A 5,835-nucleotide genomic window follows, 5' to 3' on the forward strand; every position below is an offset into this window, starting at 1 on the left:
CAGCCTAACAAGAACACATCGCTCTCAGGGCTGCAACCAATATACGAGTCCATTGGCAGCAGATGTTATTAATGACGCCAATACATATTTTCTTATTAATCTTCCATACTAGGCTCGTGTCTATCTGCAAATGATTATCATTCATTTTCCTGACAAATCTATCAAGATCATTTATTACTGTTCGGCAAAGGATCTTCTTTTAAACAAAGATTAATAACATTGCATTTTATCTGGCTGGCTGAGCCAAAGGAAATGAAATTAACAATGAACCCTACAAACATGTCATCACTTTAATTTACCGGAAAATATTTTAAAATGTTATTTAAAACAATGTACGCTGTGGTGGGCACAGTTTATTACAAAGGAAAGAAGTGAAACCACATGCATTTTAGCAGGGTGGAGAGTAAACAAACAGGGCACTATGTTTTCTCTGGTTCCTGGGCCAAGGAAGGAGCATCACCCACAGGCTTCCTGCCATGCACAGATGGGCACCTGCCCAGGTGAATTGCAGCTGGAAGTCACTGTTTCTTGGTTAAAGTGGCTCCTACCCAGGATCACAAGCTCTCATCCCGGCAGGGAGTGCTGCCCTCCCTGCATCCCTAAAAAGGGGAACTTCACCAGGGTGAAGCTGGTGGGGAGAGGAGGGCACATGTGGGCTGAGTACCAGCACCCTTCTGCATTTTTGGTCCCTTAGGAAGAAAAGAAACAAACTCATTAAATTTACATGTTTTAGTTACCTTTCTTCTGCACCCTCTTCTTACTGTCCCTTACCTTCATTTCAGCAAAATAGTAATAATAATAATAATAATAATAATAATACCAAAGTACCTATCAGAATCCCTTTGCTACTTTTACTGCAAATAATAATGCAAAAACTTCATATCAGCTTTGCTTTTGCATTACTTTATTTATACCCGTGAACCTATATTCTGAGCCCTGTTTTTGTGCAGATACTCACCATTGTCTCTCCACAGGCCTTTTCCCATATGCCTGGCTCTGGGCTGTGTCACCTCTGGCAATGGGAAATTACTGCTCTTCCCTGCCGTGGGAGAAGGAGAAGGTTGCTTAAAACAATTTTGAATTACGCAGTCAAGAAGTGTTTCTGCTAGAGGTAAAAAAGTCAACTTCCTACCTTCATTGGACTCATTTTATCTTACCCAGATACCAGGTTGGGAGCAGTGTTTTTAAACCCCAGACAAAGGAAAATAACCCTGCTAACTTCACACTGGAGAAGTTTCAAAATGCTGACATATCAGCAAGAGGATTTCCAAGTGTGCATTTGTGTATTTCTGCGGAGCAGCAAAAGCACATGTACTAAACTGGCTGGTTTAACCACATATTTCATTGCTACATAACAAAGTATCCTGGATTTCTTTTGTAATTAAAAAGTCATCAGTGTAGCACAGGTCTTGAAAAATTAATGACAAATAAGACAAACCTGAATATACCCCAAAGCAGGGTTTGGCTCCTCTGCAGATTAAAAGGAAATGAGTTAATAAGAGAAGAAGGATGCCCCTCTGTTAAAACTGGAGCTGTATCTCCAGTGACATTGGGGACACTCTGTAGTTTGATTTGAGAGCTCAGGCTGCACATGTCGAGGCCATACATACCAAAGCAGGACCAGATTCTGAACTTCTAAAAGGTCTAATCTGCTACTTTTACCTGGCATTTACTGGTAGAATTTGTGATGTTTGACTGAACAATAACCACAGTGCCCGTGGCAGAACATCTCTGTTTATTCCTTTATTATGTTACCAGTTCAGCCACCTTCTTTTTAGCATCATTGTAAATCCTGGCACAAAGACTGCAAGCTAAGAAGAAACGAGTTTCTGGCTAAGGTGTCCTAAAAGCTAAATACTCATTACATGAAAGAAAAAAGGGTCTGCACCTTACTTCTGGTGTGACTGCATTCTGCTCCAGCTTTCAGCTGCTGGATTTCATCAAGCCCCTTCTGTTCATGAAGCACTTGTCTGTTATGAACTTAACACCACATAAATAAAAATCACAGACAGTGCATGCAGAGAAAAAGGGCTTTATAATCATGGAAAGGCAAAAAAGGGGATAAAGCCAAAAGGAAGTGCCAAAGGACAAAATGGAGTGAATGCAAAAACTAAATTCAAGCCTCTCCTCTCACAGTCCTCTACATACATTTAATGAGGTATACATTTATTTTCCTCATTTCAGACTAATGCCAGCATAATGTAGGAGGTCCCATCCAACCTCCAGGATTCCCCAAAGTCAGGGATGAACATTCTTTCTTTTATTTTCCTTGAAGAGTAAGAGCGATATACAGCGTGCTGTGAGGGCAACACAAGGAGCAAGAGATGAAAGTGATTTTTTTTCAGAACAGATATAATGTTGGTGTCACAGCAATTTGAGATTTCTGTACAACCTCCTCTGAAGCAGCTGAACATGAGTGAAGAAGCCAGTTGCTGAGCTCCTGCCCCGACACTGTGTTGCTGTGGTGGCACTTGGCACTCTTCAGAGTCTGGTCAGATCTAAAGTCCTTCAAGGGGAGAAGGGAAGACTGTGGACTTCCAGTGGCTCTTTGATTCCTGATCTGGGATCCCATATCATACTTGAAGCCACCTTCATGCCTTCCCTCCCTTTGTCTCAAAAGCAATTTCCAGCACCCCTGTGTGTCCCTCTCCATCACAGCACAGGGGGGATGTGATTTAAGCACGTGCCACCTGGCCACAGGCAGGCATCGAGGTATCCGTGTGCCATTCCAGCACAGCCCAAGATTCCATCAGCAAAAGCTGGAATACCATGCAGTGCAGTATTACAGATCAGCTGGCCAAGCAGGACCAGATGGCAACACCATGTCAAGGACAACAAACAGTTATTAAGTTGTCAGACTCTGAACCAAAGTCAGCCTGAGCTGCTGAGTTCGTGCCATTTCTGTGCACAATTCCCAGGAATAAGCTGTCTCAAAGGACACTGCAGAAAGGCTCCTGGAGAGGACACTTGAACAACTCTCTGTGGGCCACAGGGTGTCCCCCGAGGAGCCCCAGTGCCACAGGAGCTGGGCTGACAGCACTTGGGATTTTGTACTGGGATGGGGATCACCAGGGACGATTCCCCTGCCACTCCCTGGTTTAGACGAACCCAGCAGGCTTTATTTCTGAGTGTGTGTGGGAAGGACCAGCGTAACCATTTTAAGAAACCTTTAATTATTGCTGCATTTGTTCAAAACAGGAACATGTTCAGAACGTTCAGCTGTGACTCGCTCCTGTAGTTCCACAAATGCAGCATTCAGTTTAATATGTGAGACTCATAACCAGCTCACACAGTGCAATAGTTCACTTCAGTTTGAAGAAAAAAAAAATTCTGCTGGAAGCACAGGCAAGTAGCAGTGTCAATTTTTCATTAACCTACAGCCACTGTCTCTGTAGACTTACAGCTATAAGTAAGATTACTGTTATAAATTCTTCTGGTCCCTAAGGGGGGGGGGGACAAAAAACTTCTCAAAACTTTTAAGGTCATTAAAAAAAATCCACCTTTAAATTGGAGGTAGTTTCAGTTTACTTTCATATTTCAAAATCAAATCTTAGCTTCAGCCTCACATCAAAGCAGAAATGTCAGTCGCTTTGTTTCTACATCTCCTGTGAAAGAAGTTCCAGCTTATACATGAGCTGAATGCCAAGTAAATAGATTTTCCTTGGGAACAAAGGCACCTTTTTTTTTTTTTTGGTTTGTTTTAAACATATGTAAATAGAGTCCCAGAAGCTGAGCTGCCTGTCACTTCAACCAGGTTTACACTCATGTCACTCCAGCTGGTTATTTCTGACCGCCCTTAGGTCACGACTGCAGAAGTTTCCCTCCCCACTCCTCCACACAGTCATCTCCAGCAGCCGCTCATGCCCTTTCCTTCCAGTCCCACACCTCAGCAAAGGGGAAACAGATTAATATGGATTCTTTTTTTTGCTAGTTCCTTATTCTTTCGGGTTTGTTTGTGGTTTTTTTGGTTTTTGTTTTTAAACTCTAGTTACAGAATCCCAGAAATACTTTGGCCCTGTGAATACTTTGGGCCTCTGTCACAGACACCAAGATGGTTCTGAGATCTCTTGGCAGAGCAGAGCAGGTACCTGGATACCACCAGTGACCAGTCGGGGCTGTGCCTACACACCAGGCATTTATTAAAGACTGATGGCACCTATTGGTTCATGGTCAAGATTATGGGGGCAGGGAAGAAACAGGAAGGGATTGATAGAAAAATGACTTTTTGTTGTTTTGGGTTTTTTTTACAGGAAGGCACCATCAGCCTTGAGATTTCTCTTTTCAGTACCAGGCATTTAAAGAGTGCAGAGTTATTTTCCCCAAAGCCAGGGGACACCAAAGAGGAGTATGATCCCTTCACACACCCATCTTCTAGTACTCTTTTTTCTTTTTTTTTAATTTAAACTAGCAGATCAATGCAAAATTGAGCACTTAATGCTTGTCATTTCCAAGTGGTTCGGGTTATATCTTAATCTTGAGCACTTGTTTTGGGTGTAATACTGGGTAGCACCAAGGGATGCATCACTTTAAAGGCTCTGCATAAGCCGCAATTAAGGAAAATCCTCAAGCACACGAGAAACCTCAATTTTGATTGGCCACGTTCCCGTAACTTATTGATAATTCAAATCACTCGAGTATTATTCAGTGTTTTCCTTCTCCCTGCTTTTTTTTATCTCTTGACAAGTTTACAAAGAGAAGAATGGAGCTGAGCTGAGCTGCATTACATCCAATATGCTGCCTACACAAATGCCAGAGAAGCTAAATGAACCCCAGAACATATGGCACTCTGCTGACAGAGCTCCGAAACTGGTTCTGCATGAGCAACAAGGAACATCTTGAAGCGCACAAGACATATGTGTTTTAGGAAGAAGATTGAAGTGTTTCATAATAAAACAGGACAAAGTGAAATACAAGTGCTGTATAAAATTTTAATTAAAAACTGGTTTTACCCCTCAACGTGAATATACAATATGTTTCCCAGATGGATTTCATATTTAAGTATTATCCAAACCAAAAACATAAATGAGACAAATAAAGCCTTCAGAAATGGCACAGAGGCTAAAATGTATGTAAACACTAGATGACTGTGGTGAAAACAAGGCAGGCAGGGAAAGCAACCTATTAGCAAGTGTTTACTACTGGAGTACTGAATGAAACAGTTCCTACAACTATAGTCTTAGTACAACACAATTAGCTAAACATTCAAAAATTCAAGTCAGTGTAACAATACAAACACAAGCAGTAGAATTCACCACCGTTCAGTGACGTAAATGGTGCTTTTGTTACTCATGAGTTTCACAGGTTATTTTCTACACCGATAATTCATGGTATAGAAATGCATAATTCATGGCATACCAAGCATCAAACACTCTCAGCATCTCCCTTGCTCTCAGCCTCCCACCCCACTCTATGTGAAGCTCTGTTCACTCCATGGCATCAGCTCTACAGGGTTACCCAAACACCTTCTTATCAACCAAGAGGGGGGATGTTTTGCAACAGCAAACTTCTTTCCTTGGAGAGGTGAGAAGGTGGCTCAGATCACCACTTCTCAGGCTGCAGAGTTCTCTCTGCTAGGTCAGAAGCAATCACCCAGAATTGAAGGGAAATACACATGAAGAAAAAGCACAATCTCCACATAGATCAAGCAAAGGGAAAGATTACAGTTCCTTTATGTTGCCATCCAGACAAATTATCACCACACTTCAGAGAATTTCTCACTGAAGACAAACTGGGAACAAACTGCATGTCTTTGGCAAGCCAACACTGATAAAAGGAGCTACAGCCACATCTTTTACGGGCTTTGGTTGATGTTATTTTGAATTCCATGGGGAAAGC

The sequence above is a fragment of the Lepidothrix coronata genome, unplaced genomic scaffold (genome assembly GCF_001604755.1).
Source record: "Lepidothrix coronata isolate B3197 unplaced genomic scaffold, Lepidothrix_coronata-1.0 Scaffold12, whole genome shotgun sequence".
NCBI lineage: Eukaryota > Metazoa > Chordata > Aves > Passeriformes > Pipridae > Lepidothrix > Lepidothrix coronata.